This window comes from Panthera leo, chromosome B1 (assembly GCF_018350215.1).
Source record: "Panthera leo isolate Ple1 chromosome B1, P.leo_Ple1_pat1.1, whole genome shotgun sequence".
In the NCBI taxonomy this organism is placed as follows: domain Eukaryota; kingdom Metazoa; phylum Chordata; class Mammalia; order Carnivora; family Felidae; genus Panthera; species Panthera leo.
This window is the reverse complement of record NC_056682.1, coordinates 75,870,424-75,895,314: the sequence shown is the minus strand read 5'-3', so window position 1 is coordinate 75,895,314 and position 24,891 is coordinate 75,870,424. Positions and strand designations below refer to the sequence as shown.

General features: G+C 40.2%; 1 protein-coding gene and 1 pseudogene across 2 annotated transcripts in view; one reads left to right on the top strand and one right to left on the bottom strand.

Moving 5' to 3' along the window:
* The window catches only part of FHIP1A (FHF complex subunit HOOK interacting protein 1A), a 284,848-nt gene that overhangs the window by 17,002 nt on the left and 242,955 nt on the right, over nucleotides 1–24,891 (top strand). Inside the window, exon 3 of one of the 2 annotated variants that reach the window (XM_042935309.1) lies at nucleotides 23,876–24,061. The gene's annotated coding sequence lies outside the window, so the exon portion shown is untranslated. Of the gene's footprint in view, nucleotides 1–23,777; nucleotides 24,062–24,891 lie in introns of those variants that run through there. The other variant, XM_042935310.1, reaches the window with a different exon arrangement.
* On the bottom strand, nucleotides 9,496–10,052 carry LOC122218409 (annotated as a pseudogene).

Genomic DNA, 24,891 nt, shown 5'->3' with positions numbered 1-24,891 from the left:
TTTATGAATCCCTTGACTGATTTTTTACATAAAGACTTAAACTGCTTTTGTGTTTTTTACCTTTCATACTCTCACTTATGGCATTTCCTTTTCACTCAAAGAGTCCCCTTTAATATGTCTTATAGGGCTGGTTTTGTTGTCATGGTCTCCTTTAATTTTTGTTTGTCTGAGAAACTCTTTATCATACCTTCTTTTCTGAATGATAGCCTTACTGGATAGAATATTCGTGGCTGTAGATTTTACCCTTTCAGCATTTTGAATATATCATGCCACTCCCTTCTGGCTGCAAAGTTTCTGCTGAAAAACTGCTGATAGATGTAGGGGGTGTCCCTTGTATATAACTGTTATCTTTTCTCTTGCTGCTTTAAAATTTTTTTCATTATCACTACTCTTTGCCATTTAAATTACTATGTGTATTGGTGTGGAGTTCCTTGGGTTGATTTTTGGTGTGTGTGTGTGGGGTGTCTCTGTACCTCCTGGGTTGGGATGTCTGTTTCCTTCCCCAGATTAGGGTAGTTTTCAGCTATTATTTCTTCAAATAAATTTTCTGCCCCCTCCCTTTTTTCTTCTGGGATTTCTATAATATGAATATTATCACACTTGACAGAGTCACTGAGTTCCCTAAGACTATTCTCAATTTACATAATTTGTTTTCCTCTCATTTGGTCAGCTTGGTTACTTATGGTTGCTCTTTCTTCTAGGTCATTAATTCTTTCCTCTGTTTCATCTAACCTGGTATTCTTTTTTTTTTTTTTAAGTTTGTTTTATTTATTTATTTAGAGTGAGAGTACAAGTAGGGAAGGGTCAGAGAGAGAGTGCAGGAGAGAGAGGATCCCAAGCAGGCTTCTCACTGTGAGCATGGATCCTGATGTGGGGCTCGATCCCATAAACTGGGAATTTATGACCTGAGCCAAAAGCAAGAGTTGAACACTTAACTGACTGAGCTACCCAGATGCCCCCATAGCCTGGTATGTATACTATTGATTGAGTTTTTGTTTTATTTATTGTGTTCTTCATCTCTGGTTGTTAAGGGTCTCACTGTTCTCCACTCTTTTCTCAAGTCCAGTGAGTATCTTTGTAATCAATACTTAAAATTCTCTATCTGGCATATTACTTATATCTATTTCTTTTAGGTCTCTTCCTGTGGTTTGGTCCTATTCTTTCATTTGGGATATATTTTTCTGACTCTTCATTTTGTCTAACTCTTTGTGTCTATTTCTCTGTGTTAGAAAAGTCAGATATGTCTCTTGTTGACAGTAATGGTCTTATGAAGAAGAGGTCCTATAATGCCCTACAGTGCAGGGTCCCCTGTTCCCCAGGGCCTGGCCCTTCAGGAAGTGTCTTTTATGTGTGTTGTGTGTGTTCTGCTGTTGAGTCCTGGCTTCTTTTTCCTTCAGTCCAATTGTCTGCAGAGGCTCTCTTTTCCTGTTTTGGGCAGCATTTGGTTCCTAGCAGGGGTTGGGCATGATTTAACAAGGTGTGCACTAGTCTGTTTCTAAAGGATATCTGACGCCACCACCAAAATGCTGGAACTGAGGTTCCATAAAACACCTGTTTGGGAGATGAGACATTGGTGGGGTTTATGCCTCTCTACTTGGGGAGAGGGTCTGCAGTGCCCTGCAGGTGTAACTGGGGAGGACAGTTCTGCTAAAGCATGTGTGGGGTGGCTTGTCATAAGCAAGTTAGGTAGCAAGTGTTGGTATTGTGCTGGTCCCTGCATGTGGCCCTATGTTTATACTGTGGGGTGGGATAGGGAAATGGCATATGACAGTTCCTTTGTTCCTGGTGGGGTCTCCCTGTGATCCCTATCTCTCAAGGTCATACCCTGAGATGAGTAAATTACTCTCCCTCCTGTTAGTCCAGGCATTTTTCAAACTGCTGGTTCTGTGCTATATCTGCATGAGCTTTTGGGCTCTGTCTTTAAGGATGGGAACTCGGCCTCCTAATGCCCTCCAGGCTCTCCCAGAATCAAACCAATGGATTTTAAGAATTTTGGGCTTTAAGTCTAACTGGTTGTAAGAACTCATGAAATTTGGCCCCTTTCGCTTTTATTTATATTTTTTAAGGAATATAAAATATTCCTTAAATATTCCTTAAAAATATAAATTTTTTAAGGAATATAAAATTTATTGACAACTATTTACCTGTATTTACAATAAAGTAAACAACATAGAGTTGGATAACATTCTGACTACAAAATTATAATTTTTCCTGGTTTCTGCTGAACCAGTAATTCAAATACTGAGAGGATTGAGCATGCATGTAAGGAATGAGTTGGGATCAAGAAAAAACATTCAGGTCAAGAATTTAGATTATAGAAGTTTGTCCACCCATTTATTCCAGCAGGTGTTAAATTGTCAACTTCTCTAATCATCTGATTATGATTAGGTTTCCATGAATGAAGTCTTATACATTCCATGAATAATGACCTTTTAGTGAATACAGCGCAAGGATTCCAACTTCTTGAAAAGGAATGGTTCACTAGAAGGAAGCTTTAAATGTCCATTTAGCTAAGTTTTGCTTACCTAATTAAACCAGGATTTATCTAGATTTCTCATTTAGGTGGGCAGTTGTTGGTAGCAACAAAATTTTCCTTTCAGGGATCTTACAAATAAATTTGCATTTATAGAACTATTGATATGGATATGGATTCTGATATGGCTGCTTTTAAATTGTCCAACTTAAATTGTTTACATGATAAGCAATTTTTTGTTTGTGGGGGAGGGGCAGAGAAGGAGGGAGAATCTTTTTCTTTTTCTTTTTCTTTTTTTAATTTAGATTTTAGTTAACATACAGTGCAGTATTGGTTTCAGGAGTAGAATTCAGTGATTCATCACTGACATACAACACCTAGTGCTCATCACAAGTGCCCTCTTTAATACCCATCACCCATCTAGCCCATCCCCCTGGCCCCCCTCCCTCCATCAACCCTTAGTTTGTTCTCTATTGTTAAGAGTTTCTTGTAGTTTGTTTTCCCCTCTTCTCTCCCTCCATCCTCTTCCCATATGTTCACCTGTTTTGTTTCTTAAATTCCACAGGAGTGAAATCATGTGGTGTATTTCTTTCTCTGATTGACTTATTTAGCTTAGTATTATATATTCTAGCTCCATCGACATCATGGCAAATGGCAAGATTTCATTCTTTTTGATTGCTGAATAATATTCCATTGGATATATATACACCACATTTTCTTTATCCATTCATCAGTCGATGGACATTTGGGTTCTCTCCGTAGTTTGGCTATTGTTGATAATGCTTGTTGATATCCCTTTGAATCAGTATTTTTGTATCTTTTGGGTAAATACCTAGTAGTGCAATTGCTGGGTCATACGGTAGTTCTATTTTTAGTTTTTTGAGAAATCTCCATACTGTTTTACAGAGTGGCTGCACCAGTTTGCATTCCTACCAATAATGCAGGAAGGGTAGCCTTTCTCTGCATCTTTGCCAACTGTCTGTTGTTCCTTGTGTTAGTATTAGTCATTCTGACAGGTGTGACGTGATTTTGATTTCTATTTCCCTGACAATGACTAGTGTTGAGCATCTTTTCATGTGTCTGTTAGTCGTCTGGATGTTGTCTTTGGAAAAGTGTTCATATCTTCTGCCCATTTCTTAACTGGGTGGGTTTTTTTTTGGAGAGGGTGTCTTTATAGATTCTGGATACTGACGCTTTATCTGATAGGTCATTGGCTAATATCTTCTCCCATTCTGTAGGCTGGCTTTGAGTTTTGTTGATTGTTTCCTTCATTGTGCAGAAGCTTTTTTTTCTTGATGAAGTCCCAAGTTCATGTTTGCATTTGTTTCCCTTGCCTTTGGCAACATGTCTAGTAAGAGGTTGCTCTGGCCAAGGTCAAAGAGGTTGTTGCTTGTGTTCTTTTCTCGGATTTGGATTGTCTTACATTTAGGTCTTTCATCCATTTTGAATTTATTTTTGTGTATGATATAAGAAAGTGGTCCAGGTCATTCTTCTGCATTTTGCCATCCACTTTTCCCAACATCATTTTTAAAAATTTTATTTATTTATTTATTATTTTTTTTATTAAAAAAAATTTTTTTTTTAACGTTTATTTATTTTTGAGACAGAGAGAGATAGAGCATGAACGGGGGAGGGTCAGAGAGAGAGGGAGACACAGAATCTGAAACAGGCTCCAGGCTCTGAGCTGTCAGCACAGAGCCCGACGCGGGGCTCGAACCCACGAACTGTGAGATCATGACCTGAGCTGAAGTCGGACGCTTAGCCGACTGAGCCACCCAGGCGCCCCACATCATTTTTTTAAAAATTTTTTGACGTTTATTTATTTTTGAGACAGAGAGAGACAGAGCATGAACGGGGGAGGGTCAGAGAGAGGGAGACACAGAATCCAAAACAGGCTCCAGGCTCTGAGCTGTCAGCACAGAGCCCGACGCGGGGCTCGAACTCATGGACCGTGAGATCATGACCTGAGCTGAAGTCGGATGCTTAACCGACTGAGCCACCCAGGCGCCCCCCAACATCATTTTTTGAAGAGACTATCTTTTTTCCATTGGATATTCCTGCTTTGTTGAAGATGAGTTGACCATATAGTTGTAGGTCTGTTTCCGGGTTTTCTGTTCTGTTCTATTGATCTATGTGTCTGTTTTTGTGCCAGTACTATACTGTCTTGGTGATTACAGCTTTGTAATATAGCTTGAAATTCAGAATCATGATGCTCCAGTTTTTCTTTTTCAGGACTGCTTTGGCTATTTGGGGCTTTTTGTGGTTCTGTACAAATTTTAGGATTGCTTGTTCTAACTCTGTGAAGATGCTAGTGGTATTTTGATAGGAATTTCATTAAATGTGTAGATGGCTTTGGGTAGCATAGATATTTTAATAATGTTGCAATCCATGAGCATGGAATGATTTTCCATTTCTATGTGTCCTCTTCATTTTCTTTCATAAGTTTTCTATAGTTTTCAGAGTACAGATCTTTTACCTCTTTAGTTAGGTTCATTCCCAGGTATCTTATAGTTTTTGGTGCAATTGTAAATGTGATGATGGGATTGAATTTTTTTTTTTTTTTTTTTTTTTTGCTTCTGCTTCATTACTTGTGTATAGAAATGCAACAGATGTTTACATGTTGATTTTTTATATACTGTGACTTTGCTGAATTCATGTATTAGTTCTAGCAATTTTTTGGTGGAGTCTTTCAGATTTTCTGCATAGAGTATCATGTTATCTGCAATTAGTGAAAGTTGACTTTGGGGTACCTGGGTGGCTCAGTTAGTTAAGCAACCAACTTCAGCTCGGGTCACTATCTCACAGTTCATGGGTTCAAGCCCCGGATCAGGCTCTGTGCTGACAGCTTAGAGCCTGGAGCCTGCTTCAGATTTTGTGTCTCCCTCTTTCTCTGCCCCTCCCCCTTGCATGTTCTGTGTCTTTCTCAAAAATAAATAAACATTAAAAAATTAAAAAAAAAAGAGTGAAAGTTGACTTCTTCTTTGCTGGTTTCTATGCCCTTTATTTCTTTTTGTTTTCTGATTGCTGAGGCTAAGACTTCCGGTACTGTGTTAAATAGTAATGATGAGAGTGGGCATCCTTGTCTTGTTCCCTACCATAAAGGAAAGACTCTCAGTTTTTCTCCATTGAGGATGATATTAGCTGTTGGTCTTTCGTATATGGCCTTTATGATGTTGAGGTATATTCCATCTATCTCTACTTTGTTGAGAGGGTTTTTATGAAGAAAGGATGCTGTATTTTGTCAAGTGCTTTTTCTGCATCTATTGACAGGATCATATGGTTCTTATCCTTTATGTTAATGTTGTGTATCACATTGATTGATTTGTGAATATTGAACCAGCCCTGCAGCCCAGGAATAAATCCCACTTGATCATGTTGAATAATTCTTTTAATGTACTGTTGAATTCGATTTGCTAGTATCTTGTTGAGAATTTTTGCATCCAGGTTCATCAGGGATATTGACCTGTAATTTTCCCTTTTAGAGGGGTCTTTGGTTTTGGAATCAAGGTAATGTTGGCTTCATAGAAGGAGTTTGGAAGCTTTTCTACCATTTCTATTTTTTGGAACAGCTTGAGAAGAATAGGAAGTAACTCTTTAAATGTCTGATAGAATTCCCCTGGGAAGCCATCTGGCCCAGGATTCTTGTTTGTTGGGAATTTTTTGACTACTGATTCAATTTCTTTGCTGGTTATGGGTCTGTTAAAATTTTCTATTGCTCCCTGTTTCAGTTTTGATAGTTTGTGAGTTTCTAGGAATTTGCCCATTTCTTCCAGATCGCCCAGTTTGTTGACATATAATGTTACATAGTATTCTTTTATAATTGTATTTCTGTGGTGTTGGTTGTGATCTCTCCTCTTACATTCATGATTTTATCTATTTGGGTATTTGGGTTCTTTCTCTTTTCTTTTTGATATGTCTGGCTAGGGAATTATCAATTTTGTTTATTCTTTGAAAGAACCAGCTCTTAGTTTTATTGATCTCTTTTGTTGTTGTTTGTTTGTTTTGTAATGTGTATTTCTGGTCTAATCTTTATTTCCCTTAAAAAATTTTTTTTGATGTTTATTTTTGAGAGAGAGAGAGAGAGAGCGAGAGAGTGAGCATGTGAGCAAGTGGGGGAAGGGCAGAGAGAGAGACACAGATTCTGAAACAGGCTCCAGGCTCTGAGCTGTCAGCACAGAGCCCAATGTGGGGCTTGAACTCTCATGCCATGAGATCATGACCTGAGATGAAGTCAGATGTTTAAACTACTGAGCCACCCAGGCACCCCTATTATTTCTCTTCTTCTGCTCGCTTTAGGCTTTATTTGCTCTTCCTTTTCTAGCTCCTTTACGTGTAAGGTTAGGTTGTGTATTTGGCAACTTTCTTGCTTCTTTTTTTTTTTTTATAATTTCTTTTTAAGTTTGTTTATTCTTGAGAGACAGAATGAATGGGGGAGGGGAAGAAAGAATTCCAAGTAGGCTCCATACTGTCAGCATGAAGCCCAATATGGGGCTTGAATTCACAAACCATTAATCATGACCTGAGCCGAAACCAAGAGTCAGATGCTTAATGACTGAGCCACTCAGGCTCCCCGGGACCTTTCTTGCTTTTTGAGACAGGTCTGAATTGCAATGTACTTTCCTCTTGGACTGCCTTTGCTGTATCCCAAAGGGTTTGGACTGTCGTGTTCTCCTTTTCATTTGCTTCCATGTATTTTTTTATTCTTCAATTTCCTGGTTAACCCATTCATTCTTCTGTAGGATGTTCTTTAACCTCCATGTATTTGAGGGCTTTCCAAATTTTTTCTTGTAGTTGATTTCAGGTTTCATAGCATTGTTATCTGAAAATATGCCTGGTATGTTCACAATCTTTTTGTACCTGTTGAGGGCTGTTTTGTGACCCAGTATGTGATCTATTCTGGAGAATGTTCCATGTGCCCTGGAGAAAAATATGTATTCTGCTTTAGGATGAAATGTTCTGAATATATCTGTTAAGTACATCTGGTCCAGTGTGTCATTCAAAACCATTGTTTACTTGTTGGTTTTCTGCTTAGATGATCTGTCCACTGTTGTAAGTGGGGTATGAAAGTCTCCTACTATTATGGTATTATTATCTAAGAGTTTCTTAATGTTTGTGATTAATTTATGTATTTGGGCATTCCGTGTAGGGGGCATAAATATTTACAATTGTTAGCTCTTCTTGATGGATAGATCCCTTAATTATGATATAATGTCCTTCTTCATCTCTTATTACAGTCTTTGTTTTAAAATCTAGTTTGATAGAAGTATGGCTACTCCAGTTTTCTTTCTATATCCATTAGCATGATAGATGGTTCTCCATCCCCACATGTTCAATTTACAGGTGTCCTTAATTCTAAAACGAGTGTCTTGTAGGCAGAATAAAGATCTTTTTTTTTTTTATTGGAGCATTTAGTCCATTTACATTCAGAGTGATTATTGAAAGATAAATTTATTGCCATTGTGTTATCTGTAGATTTGGTGTTTCTAGTGATGCTCTTTGGTCCTTTGTATCCTTTGCTGCTTTTTTTTTTTTTTTTTTTTTTCACTCCACTATTAGAGTCCCACTTAAAATTTCTTGCAGGGCTGGTTTAGTGGTCATGAATTCCTTTATTTTTTGTTTGTCTGGGAAACGCTTAAAATTTTTTTTAAAAAAACATTGATTCATTTTTGAGAGACAGAGATAGAACATGAGCAGGGGAGGGCCAGAGAGAGAGGGAGATACAGAATCCAAAGGAGGCTCCAGGCTCTGAGCTGTCAGCCCAGAGCCTGACGTGGGGCTGGAACCCACAAACTGTGAGCTCATGACCTGAGCTGAAGTTGGACGCTCAACCGACTGAGCCAGTCAGGTGCCCCTGGGAAACTGTCAAAAAAAAAATTTTTTTTTTTAATGTTTATTTTTGAGAGAGACAGGGGGAGGGGCAGAGACAGAGGGAGACACAGAACTCAAAGAAGACTCTAGGCTTGGATTCGGGGCTCAAACTCAAGAACTGTGAGATCATGATCTGACCTAAAGTCGGACACTTAACTGACTGAGCCACCCAGGTGCCTCTTGTCTGGGACTCTATCAGAGCGAGAGTGAATCTTAAGCAGGCTTCATACTCAGTGGGGATCCCATGACCCTGGTATCATGGCCTGAGCTGAAATCAAGGGTTGTTGAATGCTTAGCCAACTGAGACACCCAGGTGCCCCAAGTTTACATTATATTTAAATCTTCCAATTATAAAATTTGAAAGTTTAAGGCTTCAGGAAAAATTTCTATTTATGTGATTTATTTCTTACGTTGCTGAAAATGATGGCATTCCAGCAACACAGGCTCATCCATGGTTATAAAATGCTGTTGATGTTTTGATGAATGTAAAAAAAAAAAAACAAACCAAGGGGGGAGGAGGAGAAAAGAAAACCATTTACATACTTTTTTTTCTAATACAAATCAAATCAAATTATTTAATTTTGATAAACAGTTTCAAAACTCACAATCAACTGAACTTATATCTGATGACCTAGTTTTAGAAATTCATGATTGCCTTGCTGCCTTGCTTATTTATTTATTTATTTATTTTTACTTATTTTATTTTTTTAATATTAAATTTATTGTCAAACTGGTTTCCATACAACACCCAGTGGTTACATACGTATTTTAAGCATATGCATAAAAAGTCCCCAAATAAACAAAAAACTCAGAATGGTCAATAGGCATATAGGAGTTGAACACATTGTGATTAATGACTATAAAGATTTCCCCCAACACTTAGAGAAGGTGTTCTCTAATGCGGGAGAATAATATACCATGTCTCAAATGCTCTTTTCTGATAAAGGAAGCAATTACAGAAAGCCTTTATTTGTTCAAAGTAACCAGTGCTATAGCTGCAGAACCCATCCCCCCCCAACAACCCCCCAATACTACTTCAAAAGAAACATATCAAACTTGATTTTCGTTAGAATGTTATTTTTTCTCATGAGTAAATTAAAAAATCAAGACCTAGATTTCCTCTATATTGTATATTATATATTATATATTATATCTTAGATGAAGCAATGCAAACAATGAGCTTTATCTTCTGGACAAGAATGCCAAGTTAGTCTGTCTTCATAAAAAGCAGTTACAATTTGAGGACACTTCAAATTTGCCTCTTTTGCCAACACCAAGTCTGCCTTTACTGAATTTTTTCATTTCATGAGAAACATTAATTCTCCACTGCTGTCTGTGGCACCAATTATTTGTCCAAGATCAAGACCTCTGGCAAACTTGGTTTATCAGTAGTCTATCTTTTCTTCTTTGACTTGCTCTCATCACATTCACTGTCAAAGATTTTCTTTTTGTACCATCTTTTCCTCTACCAGCTTTTTGAGAGGTAAGAAATGCTTCAATTAACTCTGGACAATCTAAATTTCCCTTAGGTTCCCAAGTATTGCCAGTACCTGTAAATTCTTTCCATTTCAGTAAATGCTCCACCTTCCCTTTCGCTACACATCAGTCCAGTACTTTTTCCACCACAAATTCTTTAGGCTCTGCCTCTTCCACTTTTTTACTCTTTTTATTCTATTTCTTTCCCATTTTTTTGCAATGTAGTTTTATTGGAGGCCACTTTTTATTGCAGACTTGAAGAGCTATTATTCTGAGCTGCTCCAAGCCCTGGGTCTGTGGTGTCTCCTCCCTTCTTGCTTTAAGAGCCAAATGTCATAGGGATTTGTTTTTCATGTGTAGCCACCCCCCCCTCCCTCCCCCCCGGGGAAAGTCTCCTTTTCATTCTTCACCTGCTACCGGCTCCCTTTCTACCACAGACAATGTCTGTTTCACTCCCAAATGGCATCTTCACCCTTCCTACTCTCTTTTAGTGTGGATTATTCTCTACCTTTAGTTGTGGAGTTTGTTTTCCCAGTCTTCATATTTTTTTTTTTAATGTTTGTTTATTTTGAGAGAGACAGAGTATGAGCAGGGGAGGGGCAGAGAGACAATCCCAAACAGGCTCTGTGCTGTCAACATGGGGCTCAATCCCACAAACCATGACATCATGACCTGAGCCAAAATCAAGAGTCAAAAGCTCAATTGACTGAGCCACCCAGTCCCCTCTGGGTTATTACACTGATGTGAATGTTACCTAGTTGTATCTGTGGGATGTAGTGAGCTTAGGGTTCTCTTACTCTCGCATCTTCCCAGCCTCTCTCTATCTTGGGACATTTTAATTATAATGTGTTTTGGTGTAGATATTTTGGGATCCATCTTTTTTGGAACTGTCTGGGATTCCTGGATTGTAATGTCTGTTTCTTTTACTAGGTTAGGGAAGTTTTCATCAATTATTTTTCAACTATGTTTTCTGCCCCTCTTCTTCTGAGCCCCCTGTAATGCAAATGTTGGTCCACTTGATGTTGTCTCATGAATCCCTAAGGCAGCTTCCACTTTTTTTTTTTCTTTTTCCACTTTCTTTTTGCTGTTCCAATGGGGTGAGTTCCACTGCCTTTTCTTAAAGTTCACTGATCTTTTCTTTTGCTTCATCTAATTTGCTGTTGAATCCCTATATTTTCCAGTTCAGTTATTGATTTTTCAGCTCTGTGACTTCCTTTTGGTCGTTCTATATTTTCTTTTCTTCTTTTTTCTTCTTATTTGAGAGAGAGAGAGAGAGAGAGAGAGAGAGAGAGGAGAGAGAATCCCAAGCGGGCTCCACATTCAGTGCAGAGCATGATGTGGGGCTTGATCTCATGACCCTGGAATCATGACCTGAGCTGAAACCAAGAGCTGGATGTTCAACCAACTGAGTCATCCACACACCCCAGTAGTTCTATGTTTTCCATCTTTGTTAAAGTTCTCATTCTGTTCATCCACTTTTCACCTATGTTCTATGAGATTTTTCCTGACCATTATTTTGAATTCTCTATCAAGTAAATCACTTATCTGTTTCCTTAAGGACTTTTTTTTTTGGTGTTTTATTTCGTTCTTCAATTTGGAACACATTTCTTTGTATCTTCATTTCATTTGTTTGTTTGACTCTGTTGGTTTCTGTGTCTTTGATAAAACAGCCACCTCTCCCAGCCTTGGAGGAGTGACCTTGTTTAGGAGATGAAACTTATTGTTCAACCCTGCCCTAGCTCTAGGCTCTCAAACCTTCATGATTACCCAGGCAGCCTATTTTATTGCTAGTGGATCCCAGTCATTGAGAGTATGCCGAAACTTGTCAGTTTCCCAAAGAATAGGATCCCAGTCAGTACATTTGTTCAGGTTGATTAGAAGCCAGTCCCTCAGGATATAGCTTTTATTATTTTTTATTTTTATTTTTATTTTTTTGTTTACTCAGACAGCAGCTTTTAAAGTATGCAAACATAAGGGCACCTGAGTGGTTCAGTCGGTTAAGCATCCAATGCTTGATCTCAAGGACATGGGATTGAGCTCTGTGCTACAGGCTTGGTCCTGGGCATAGGCTTGATTAAGATTCTCCCTCTCCCTCCCTGTCCTCCACTCATGATCTCTCTCTCAAAAAAAATATATTTTTTAAAGTATGCAAACATACACAGTCCTATGGAACTGCAAGCATTAAGTCCCACTGGCTACTAGCACCAGGTGATCTAGGTGTCCATTGGTGACAGCTACAAAAATTGGAGACCAGAGGAGGGTAATTATTCCTTTCCAGGAGATAATGGTGAGCTGGAGTGAGGCAGAAGGAGAGTGCAGATAGGGCATGCCAGCCTCTGTTCCCAGAGAGTGCCCCAGTATGTTCCTTGATGTGTGTTAAGTTAGATGCCTGCCCTCCAGACAGGTGTTTAAGATAATTAAATAAGCATTGTTTACATAAAGTTTGGGCTCCTCTAAATTGGCTGCCTCTGCACTGGTCCCTGTGATGGGTAAGTTTGAGAGTGTGAGCTCTTTAAGAGGTGTTTCTCAGTTCTCTATAGCCTTGTTGGTCTTGTAGACATGCGCCCTATTGGTTTTCAAAGCTCGCATGTTGCGGGCTTCTCTTTCAGGTGCAGGTGTTGAACACTGATGTGACCAATGCAGGCTTAAAATCCTTAGCTCCTCAGGTAGAAGCTCCAGGTTTCGATTGCCCTCCTGATTTTGTGTCAGTGTGTCTGAGATGGTCTCAGCTACTCCTACCTGCTTTAATGTGTTTTTTTCCCCCATCCTTTGTCTGATACATAGGATTTGCTTAGCTAGTTTGTGTTTTTTGTTTTTTCAGAGGAAGTTGTTTCATGTGTAGCTGTTGATTCAGTTTATTCATGGAAAGAGGGGAGGTCAGGAATTTCCTACATTACCATCTTGATGTAGAACTTTCAAGTACCATTCTATTAGACCTTTCTTATTTATTTATTTTTTAACATTTATTCATTTTTGAGAGACAGAGTGTTGAGTGGGGGAGGGGGACAGAGAAAGAGAGGGAGACACAGAATCCGAAGCCAGGCTCCAGGCTCTGAGCTGTCAGCACAGAGTCCAATGTGGGACTCACATCCACGGACTGCAAGATCATGACCTGAGCTGAAGTCAGACGCTTAAGTGACTGAGCCACCTGGGTGCCCCAACTATTAGACATTTCTAGGTAGCTCCAGCTAAATTTACTTCCCTTTAAAAAAAAAATTCCTATAACTCTAATCATAGAAGGTTTGGAATTTGGTAGGTTCTTTTTGTGTGTACAGTATTTAAGGGAAGGAAGGAAATAAATGCTTATGTACACACACACACACACACACACACACACACACCTGGTGTATTCCTTATCCTTAAGGCATGTATATGTACTTACACAAATATATTTGCAAGAATGTTTCATGCATTAAGTCAAAGACTTCTGGTTCTAGCTAAGATAGTGAATTGAGCATGACTGCTGGCTCCTTCTCCTGCACAACAATTCTGGAGATGCCAGAAATTAGATATCTATAATCTAGAATCTAAGGAAAAATTTTTGACCTAATGATGGACATCAACCAAAAATTCATAATAAACATCATACTTAGAAAAATTTTAGGTGCTGTATTACTTAGGAGTGTGTTTCCTGTATGTAAAAGAAACCAAAATAGTGGTAAATGCACAAGGGATTGGTTTTTTCCTCATAGCAGGAAGTCCAGAGGTGGACAGTATAGCTCTGGTGTACGTTTTGACAAAGTTTCAGTGTTCTAGGCCTCTTCTAGCTTTCTTACTTCGTGATCATCATCTCACATATCCAGCTTTTCCCCCCTCATCCTCTCAAGGTGGCTTTTGCTTTTCTAGGTAATCATGATCCAGGCAGGAGGAAGCAGGTAGAGAGAGGGCAAAGAGATGTGGAACCTAGCCTGCCAGGCTTTCTTAAAGCTCACACAGGGACCTTGTATCACATTCCATTGGCTTGACTGTGATACACGACCACCTTTTAGTTGCAAGGGCAGCTGCAGTTTTGCCTCTGTAAACAAAATTGGTAGAAAGGAAAAAACTTGAAGGCTTGAAATCGGGTAGACAATTAATAGCAACTGCTTTGTATTCTGTTTAGGTTTGAGAACAACATCATGATCTCTACCGTGACGACTGCCTTTCAAGTTAGAGTTGATGTCTTGGCCATTGCAAAAAGATAACAATAAATGTGAAATATAACTGTTAGTTTTGCTAAAATCTATAAAAACCACATCGAGCTTATTAAATAACTTATTAAACAATACTAGGCAGCTTACTGAGTCTGTAACATTGGCAACAGATACAGATTTAGAAGCCATATAACTGGGAACTGCATGTACACCAATCACCCTGCAGGTCTGCTGTAGGGGAGACAGCGCTGTTCCCACTCTGTGTCGACACTGCAGAGAGCATTGCCAATGCTACCACTGTGAGCACTGGGTACTAGTGAGAGAATCTCTCCCCAAGCCGGTCTCTGTTTTCTATATCTTGCAGAATGATGCGTTGTGGTGGTTTCTCCTTTAGCTCATTAGTGTCCCTTTCAAAATCCATGTTCTATCTGTACAAGAGTCTAGAAGAAGCAAGTTTCTGCTCTTTCTTATGGGAGTTGGAGACTTAAAAGGAGAGAAACCTCTTCTAATGCTGGATGACTGGAAAGAATTGGTGAATGCATTACAACATGTCACTTTCAGATGTTGGTAATTTATATAAATCCTCTTCAGATTCAACCAAACTTGAGAACCAAAGAGAGTCCAGCAAGAGAGCCAGATGTGTGATCAATATATAGAAATAAATTTCATACCTTCATACCAGCAATGAAATTACTAGAAATAGTAATAGAAAACGTTTTAATTGCAACAAAACCATATGATATACAGAAATTGAGCTATTAAGGAGTACAGACAATAATTGTGGAAAAAATTATATAACTTTATTAAGGGATATTTTATTAAAAAAAAATTTTTTTTTGTAACATTTATTTATTTTTGAGACAGAGAGAGACAGAGCATGAATGGGGGAGGGGCAGAGAGAGAGAGGGAGACACAGAATCCAAAGCAGGCTCCAGGTCCTGAGCCATCAGCCCCAGAGCCCGACGCGGGGCTCGAACTCACGGACCGTGAGATCGTGACCTGAGCTGAAGTCGGACGCTTAACTGACTGAGCCACCCAGGCACCCCTATTAAGGGATATTTTAAAAATACTTGAATAAATGAAGCAAAATATCCTGCTAAGAGATGGGATGGGTTAACATTTTGAAGATTAAATTACTCAAAATATACTCAAAAATATAAATTCAGTGTAATTAAAAAGAATCCCAGAAGGATTTTTGGAGGCATGTCAATAAAGTGATTCTAAAATGTATTTGGTGAATATCTAAAGACAATTTTGAAAAATAAGCCAGAGCTTTCGAAACAGTGTTCCAGGATCAAATCTTTAAGCCAAGAGGTCAGGGTAGAAAGTCAAGAAACACACCTGTGTATATAGGCAATTTGCCATAGAGAAATAAAATCAAAGAAATATTGGATTATTTAGTAAATGGTACTGAGAAAATTAGCTCACTGTAAGAAGAAAAATATAATCAGATCCTGATTTTATCTAAAAGTAAACTCCAAATGAATTATAAAAGATCAAGTATAAAAGTGAAGAAGAAAATATAGGAGACTATCAGGAAAGGAAAAGATTTCTTTAACAATTGTTCCTGGTTGGGTCCTCCAGGAAACAGACCCTAAAATAGAGATTTGCATTTAGGGAGATTATTGGACTATGATCTCAGGCTCAACACCTGTAGGGGAGTAAAGGGAGCAGGATCCTGCTAAGTGAGCAGTTGAACTGTGGTAGTCTCAGCCTGATCCTATGGAGAATTCCAGAGCTGGGACTGCCTTTCTGATTTGCAAAGACTAGACCCAAACTTTGTTTCTTGCATAGACCAGTCACTGTCTCCAGGAAGTGGGCATGACTTTGGATGAGCTGGATAGTCAAGGACAATGCCAGAGTTTCCCACCTTTTCCTCTTTGCTATTGTGAATAATGTTGCTATGAACATGGGTGTGCAACTATTTCTCCAAGATCCTGCTTTCAATTCTGTTGGTTTTATGTGAGGGGGGGATTGCTGGGTCATGTGGTAAGTATATTTTTAACTTTTTGAAGAACTGTCCTAGTCTGTTCCATAGTGGCTGCACCAATTTACATTCCTATCAATAGTGCACAAGGGTTCCCTTTTCTCCACATATTCACCAGCATTTATTTTCTGTGGGGTTTTTTTTTTTTTGATAGTGGCCATTCTAATATGTGTGAGGCTTTATCTTGTAGTTTTGATTTGCATTTTTGACACAACCTTTTTTAAAAAGTAAAATTTATTCTCTTACCATAAAGTAACATATTCATTGTAGAAAGCTGGGAAAATATAAAAAATTAGAATGAAGCAAATATCTCTTAGAATCCTGGTTCTTCAAGATAATCAGAGTTAATACTTTGGTTTGTGTTTTTTCAATCTTTTTTGTTTTTTTCCAGATTTACACATAGGTGATGCTAGCCCATACTAACCCTTTGGGCAATTCAGAAAAAGGCATCCTGTTCTCTAGGTGAATGCAATCTTGAACCAGGGTGTACAGCTTGATAAGCGGAGCACAGCTAGATTTCAGATCTTACTTGCTCCAAGGGCAGGCATCCTGTGCAGTGAACAACTTGCACAACCGTACGTTGTAGTTCTGAATGTACACAGGGGTTTTATTTTATAGCTTTTTTTTTTTTTTAAATAAAATGGAGATCATACTATGTGGTAGACTGACTATGTTTGGATAGAACATAATTTACTTTAGTTCATTCCTATTTGATAATTAAATTACTTCCAAAATTTTGATATTATAAATTCATGCTGGTATGATAATACTTGTACTTAAATATCCACTTTTAGAATTACTTCCTCATTACAAATTCCTAAAAATTGCCTTGAAAACTAAATCTACTGAGTGCTTATCATGTGCTCTACACTGTGCTCAGGGAGCTACATAATCCTCATCACAAACTAGTGATTTAGTTACTACGATGACCTCTTATTAGAGCAAAAACTGAGGCACAAGAAGAAATGAAGTTACTTAGTTACTTGATCCAGGTCACACAGCTGGAAAGCAGTAGAGCTGGGATTTGAACACACTCCTGTCGGCTGCATCTGCTCCAGAGCTTAGGCTGTTAACATGCTACGGTGATTCATTTTATTTTCATTTTTTTAAAGTCTATTTTGAGAGAAGGCAGGGAGAGATTAAGAGGGAGAGGGGACAGAGAGAAGGAGAGACAGAACCCCAAGCAGTCTCTGCACCATCAGCACAGACCCCGATGTGGGGTTTGAACTCACGAACTGTGAGATCATGACCTGAACTGAGGTCAAGAGTCAGACCCTTAACCAACTGTACTACCCAGGCGCCCCTACCCTTACTTTCTTTAAAGGAGAAGACAGGTGGATTTGAAAAGAGTTTTTATAATAAATAAGACATATTTCATCAGTGGAGTAGGTAGACCTTGACCACTTGATAATCTCCACAGGAGATGAGACCATTGAAAAGCAATTTTATTTTATTATTAATGTATTTGTTAGAATTTCTTGACAGAATGATTAATATTCTAACAAGATACACATTGTTCATTTCTAAGCTCTTCTTAAGAGAAGCAACTTTAGGAGACAATTTATATTTAGATTTAATCTGACTATAAATGATAATGTCTTTGTGTCTTTTTAGATTAGATTCCAAGGTATCTGGGTCAATGAAGGGATCTTTTTGACATCCTCATCTCAAACTGCCCTCTTCCCTTTGCTGTACCTGAACTTCTGTTTTTGTTAAACAGAGCTGATAGCCTTTGTTCGCTTTCTCACAGAGATGTTAAGATAGAGACTATAGTCCCATGAGCTCTGTGAAAGAAGAGTGTTTGCAAGTACTAATGAGATACTGCTCTCCTTTTTTCACATAATCATGGATTTTGATGTTTTAAATATTTTGAGGGAAATGTGTAAGGCAATTTGAAATACAATTACATTTTAAAGCAGGGATAAAGGAGGTAAGAAAAGGGAGTCTTGTGCAGCTGCTGCATTAAAGAAATCTAATCTGAATACTTTGACTAATGTATATAACACAGCTAAAAAGGGTAAGGATAAATGAGATAATGAAAAATACAACTTAGAAAGGGTTGGCATTATATTACTAATCTGTGCATTCACAACAATGTACTTCTATCTTCCATGAAATCATTTTAACTTCTAAAGTAGTAGAGTTCAAATCAATGGCTGTTTATTGGATACATTATGTTAAAAATGCATTGTTTCAAACTAGAACTCTTTTATATAGTGCCAGTGGGAGTATAAATTGGTATAACCATGTTGGAAAACTTTTGGCAATATTCACTAAATCTCATTATATATTCAGCAGCTCCACTCCCAAGAGAGCATGACACTTGCTTATGGCAGAAAACGTGGAAATAGAGAAAGGAACAAAGAAAATAAATAGTCATCCTAATATAGGGATGACAATTTTTAAGGAGAATCCTCCTTAAAAATTTTTTTTAATGTTTATTTTTGAGAGAGAAAGAGCTTAAGCAGGGGATGGGCAGAGAGACAGGGAGACACAGAATCCAAAGTAGACTCCAGGCTCCTAGTTGTCAGCACAGAGCCTGATGTAGGGCTCGAACTCACGAACCACGAGATTATGACCTGAACCAAAGTGCGTCGCTCAACTGATGGAGCCACCAAGGCACCCCAGGAAAATACTATTTTACATTCTGTTTTGTGGTAGGCTTATTTTATTTTAATGTTTATTTATTTTGAGAGAGAGAGGCACAGAGAGAGGGAGAGAGACAGTCCCAAGCAGGCTCCACACTCAATGTGGTGCCGAAATCAAGAGTTGGATGCTCAATTGACTGAGCCACCCAGGTGCCCCATGGCTTATTCTGTTACTATAATATATTGTGAACATGTTTTCATTTAATAGATATTCATCCATATTTAAAAAAATCTGCCTATAATAACATAAATGGCTTTACCATAACCTAGTGCTTACCATAATTCTGTCTTGTTGGATACTTAGGATATTTCTTTTCACTATACTTAAATGACCCGGTGATGGACATTGTTATATGTACAGGTTTTTTTTTTTAATGTTTAATTGGGGGGGGGGGGGGCAGAGAGCGACAGAATCTGAAGCAGGTTCCAGGCTTTGAACTGTCAGTCAGCACAGAGCCCAATGCAGGGCTTGAACTCATGAATTGTGAGATCATGACCTGGGCAGAAGTCAGATGCTTAACTGACTGAGTCACCCAGGTGCCACATTATATGTAAAGTTTTAGCAAATATTTGAATATTAGAATAAATTCCTGGAAGTAAAATTTCTAGTTTGAAAAGTATAAACATTTTCAATATTTAGATACACATTTCTAAAAATTACTATAGCTTCCTTTAGCATGATATGAAATTATCCAACATGCAACAATATTACTTTTTATAATTTTTCTAGTCTTGCCAAATTTATAAATAAAAAATAATTGTTTCTCATCCTAGCTTTAATTGATATGACTGGACTGTTAAAATACAGTGGTCATTTGTGTTTTTTTTAATTTTACTTTTTAGAATTCTCTTTTGAATATTTTTCTATTCTTACATCTTATTTGAAATAATTTTTTATAAGGAGTAGTACCCAAAATTCTTTGCTTATTATATATATTTTATTTTTTTTTTGCTTTATTACAAACTTTTCATGTTTCAAATTCCTTTCCCAAACTATCAAACTCTGATACTTTAGTTTGTCTCCTTGAGGGACTAGAACTCCAGAGAAACTACTATAACATGGATTTTATTAGACACTTTTCTTGGACTTCATTTCTTCTGTTTTTTTCCTGCATTGACTATGACTTTCCATCTTTCTAAATTTTAGTATAATTGAAATACAATATCCTATTTCAGGTATACAACATAGCAATTTTATGTTTATATACATTGTTTATATACATGATCATCCTAATAGGTCTAGTTACCAGTTGTCACTGTAAAAAGTTAATACAATAATATTGACTGTATTTCCCCTGCTGTTCAATACTCTCCCATGACTTATTTATTTTATAACTGGATGTTTGTATTTCTTGATCCCTTTCACCCACGTTGTCCCCCACTCTGGCAATCAGTAGTCGGTTCTCTGCATCTATGAGTCTGATTTGATTTTTAAAATTCCACATATAAGTGAAATCATATAGTATTTGTCTTTCTCTGTTTGACTTATCTCACATAGCACAACACTCTCAAGGTTCATCCTTGTCACAAAGGGCAAGATTTCATTCTTTTTTATGGCTGAGTAATATTCCATTGTTTTTGTATTTTTATTTCATGTTCTTTCTTTGTTTTCTTTTCCCTCTCCTTTTAGTAAGACTTATTTCCTCTGAAACAATGACTCTGTTTCATCCCCAGAGGGCAGAGTGGATATGTATGAAATTCATATTGTACACAGGAAACTTAACTGCTTGCCATTTATTAGGTACTGTGCTAGCCACTTCACTGGATTAATTCATGTTATCCTTAAAACAACCCTAATGAAGTAGGTATTTTTTTCATTTTATAAACTGAGGAAATTGACGATTGTTCAAATTATGTGTCCTTTTTTTTCCTGTCATCCCTTTGGCCTTTTTGATTTTTATCCCAACCTGCTCCTTTTGAAGTCGTCTTCTTTGCCCTGGCAGTTGCATCCTTTCAGCTGCTCAGGACAAACACCTCAGTCTTCTTTGCTTTCTTTCCATCATATTTCACACTCAATCTGTGAGGGATTCCTGTCAGTTCATCACCTCCACCCATATCTCCCTGGTCCAAGTCACTACCCTCTTGCTCTTAGATTATTTCAGTAGCCTTTTAATTGGTTTCTGCTACCCACTACTGTCTATACTCAATCTAGCAAAGTTATCCTATTAAAATGTGACAGAAGATGTCACTTTTCCACCCTAAACTCTCCAATGGCTCCCAACTCAGAGTAAAAGCCTCACCTGAACTGTCTCACCCCAACCTCTTCCCTGTCTTTACCTTCTTCGATCTGCCATTCTGGCCTCTTGGCTCTTCCTAGTGCACTCAGGCATAATTCTGCCTCAGGGCTTTTGTACTTGCTGTGCTTTCTGCCTTGAAAGTTGTCTGTCCAGATATCTTGCTCCTTTAGGCCTTTGCTCAAATATTACTTCCTACAGAGGTGTTGCTAGATGCTCTTATTTAAAAGAGCACCATGGCCAACGGACACGTGAAAAGATGCTCACCATCACTCATAATAAGGGAAATACAAATCAAAACCATGATGAGATACCACCTCACACCTGTCAGAATGGCTAAAATTAATAGCACAAGAAACAGGTTTTGGCGAGGATGAGAAGAGGAACCGTCTTGCACTGTTGGTGGGAATGCAAACTGGTGCAGCCACACTGGCAAACAGTATGGAGGTCCCTCAAAGAGTTAAAAATAGACCCTATGATCCAGCAATCACTACCAAGCATTACCCAAAGGATATAAAAATATAGATTCGAAGGGGGCACATACATCCTGATGTTCATAGCATTATCAACAATAGCCAAATTATGGAAAAAGCCCAAATGTCCAACTGATGAATGGATAAAGATGTGTATACATGTGTACACACACACACACACACACACACACACACACACACACACACACAAATATTACTCAGCCATCAAAAAAGAATGAAACCTTGCCATTTGCAACAATGTGGTTGGAGCTAGAGTGTATTATGCTAATTAAAATAAATTAGTTCGAGAAAGACAAATACCATATGAAACAAGACAGATGAATATAGGTGAAGGGGAAAAAAAGAGGGAGGAGAACCATAAGAGGCTCTTAACTATAGAGAATAAACCTAGGGTGCTGAGGGGAAGTGGGCAGGGGGGGATGGGCTGAATGGGTGATAGATATTAAGGAAGGCACTTGTGTTGAGCACTGGGTGTTATATGTAAGTGATGAATCATTAAATTCTACTCCTGCAACCGGTATTACCCTATATGTTAACTAGAATTTAAACAAAATTTTGAAAAAAAAAAAAAAAAAAAAAACCTGTTCCTCCTCATGTCCCCTCCCTGCTTAATTTTTCTCCGTAGCATTTCTAATCATATGGCAGTCCACACATTTATCATCTGTCTCTCTCTCATTTGGAAGGTAAGCTCCATTAGGGCTAGAATTTTTAAGTTTTTTTGTTATCCCCTTTGTCTCCAACACCTAGAAGAATGCCTAGCATGCAAAAAGCACTAATGATTTCCCCACATTCCAATTATTAGAGCAGGCCAAGGTGACCTGCTGGGTAGAACTTTCCCCTTTTTTCTCCCTTGTCCTTCCCCAGATTTTACTTGAGACCCTTGTCTACACTTGTTACAGGTGAAAGGCTAGTGAATCCTGAAAGGACTCCCAGCAAGTGCAACCTGTGTTGGTGCTGCTTTCCATGAGCCACAGCAGTGGTCGTAGACAGCCTTAGAAGGAAGTGTGTAGTTCCTATCATCCCATTACCATGGTTGCAAGAGAGAACTTGAAACTAGATATACCTGATTTTGGTTTTCCCCTGACGCCATTCACTGAGAATGGAGGGAGGAGGATACTCCTCCAAAGGAGAATTTGGTGAGGTGCCAGCAGGACGCTGCTGAGGTGGAAAATCCTCCACATCCACCTTTGTAAGTTGTGGTGTGGCCCGACCTGCTCAGGTTTTGGCTTACCTCAAGTTTCAGCCATGCCAACCACAGGGCTCTGAAAATGCCAAGAAGGCCTCTACCTAAGAATTTGATTCCTCCTCCTGGCTTTAAAGTCCAGAAAGCAGAGCATTGACTCTGCTGCCCAAGCACCCAGGGGGCGTGGGAGATGCAGCAATGGGGGAGGGAAGTCAGCGCCGCCTACTTTGGCAATGGGCACAGCCCCAAGTGTCTAAGGGCAAAGGAGAGGCTAGGCCCTACACCGTGGAGGTCTGGGCTCTGGAAAGGAGACCCGCGCCGGGCCAAAGACCACCACCAACTCCTCGCCCCGGGTGCTGGGGTAATGGATTCTGAACCTGCTGTGCCATTTTCTGGGGAGTTCTGAGATGGGGATGGTTCCTTTTTGCTGTAGAACTGTCCACATTAAAAAGCCCTCATCTGGGGGTTGGGGGAGGATTGCTAGGGAACATGTGCCACGCACACATATACTCGCGAACAATTGCAACAATGCTGACTCACCTTAAAAACAAAAAGCAACACCTGCTCACTGCCCTCCGTTCCCCAAAACCCTGACTCCTTAAGTCCGCCAAGAGTAAAACTCCCCCTGCTCACTTCAGTAGAATATGCCAGTAAAATAACAGGAGAACGCTTCCGTCATCGACTCAGCTCTCTTGGGACCTTGTTAGTGTTTTAAAGTTCAAACCTCAGGGATAGAAAGAAAGGCTTCAGTGAAAGAAATTGGAGTGGGGAGAGGGCACCGCTGGCTGCCGTCAAACCTTTGGGGAGCAAGAAATCTAAAACGTCCGTGACATGCGGAGTTGTCTGACTTCCTCCACCCCGCAGGACCCAAGAAACCAGCCTTGTGGCCGGTTCATAAATATTGATTTATTTTTTCGTTGGTGGGGAGGTGTGAGAGCGGTTGTGTGTGAAGGGATGCAGTGCTGACAAAAGACGAGCCCCTAAAGGCGGGGTGGGGTGTACTCCACGTCGCCCGGGTTAAGTTTCGGTGGAAAGTTTCCCTCCGAGGCTCCTCCCCCTTCACCCTGGAAACCCGCGCAAGGCTGCGGCGCCGCGGAGCCCAAGCCCTGGCGCACCTGGCGGCCGAGCGTCCCAAGGGCAGGGGTGGGGGCGGGGCTGGCGGCGGCCGGGGCGGGGCCGGGCTCCGTGCTCCCCAGGGCTGCCGGGCAGGTTGGGCCCCGCCTTGCCCCGGCTCGCCCCGCCCCGCTCGCGCTCCCAGGAGCACAGAGTTGGGAGGGGGGAGTGGTGCAGAGCCCCGGATCCGCGCGGCTCAGCCGCCCGCTGACGCATGGTCGGAAAGTTGCGCTCAAACCTTCTCCCTTCTCCTACTTTCTTCCTAGGGCCGGGCTGTTGAGTTGGAGCCGGGCGGGGAGGAGCCGGCTCTCCGCCCCTCCTGGAGTCCGGCGCGGGTGGCGGCTCGGGGTCCGGTGTACCCTGGACGGCGGCACAAACTTTCCCGACAGTTTGGGGACACTTGTCCGGAGCGTCCCGCACTGTGTGGAAGGAGGAGCCGAGTCCGCGGGCAGGTACGTGGCACCCTGCTTGGAGCTTTGCCGCTTGAGGACTTCTTTTATTTTAGGGGGTTAAGAGAGTGGGGAGAGCAGACGCGTCCTTTCTCTGCATTCCGCCGACTGGGCTGGAGGAGCAGGTATTGGGATGGGGGTTGCACTGGGAATACCCCAAACTAGATCGCTGCATCGGGCCGCAGCACTGCGGGGACGAGGTGGCTGCGAGAGCCGCGGGACCCGGCGTTACTCGGTGACTGACCCCGGGAGAGAGAGAGAGCCGGCTTATTTTGACGGAGAAAGATGTCATCAGGGCTCTCCACCTCTTTCCTTGGTCCCTGGGGCCAGAGAGCGGGGGTCCTACGGGAGGAGGAGAGGCGAAGAGATCTGGGGCTCAGTTTTTCTCCCCAAGCCACCTCGCTTTCACGGGAGACCGAGGTGGCGTCCCTCTGAGGTTTGTAGCACTCTCCCGGTGGAAGGGCGGACTTGTTGGGTGGCTCTTGCTCAGTTTCGTAAGGTCTCTAATGAAACTGCGTTCAAATCATGGTGGTTGTTATTGATGTCGTGCCTGCATGCCTGTCCGTCTGTCTCCCGCCCCGACTCCAACAATGCTTCCTTGTTAACCCCGTTTCTGCTAGGGAATGAACTAGCTGCTGTTCTATTTCAAGCCTGGCCAGGGTGAGGTGTTGGTAGCAGCTGTAGTCTTGTTTGTTTGGAACTTTGGGAATCACGTGACCTCTGTCTCACCTACCTGGATCCATCCCTTAACAGACCCGGCTTCCACCGTTCAGCAAGTGCTGCAGCCTCAGCCATCCAGTGACGGGGAGATATCCCCATTGGAGGAATGATCC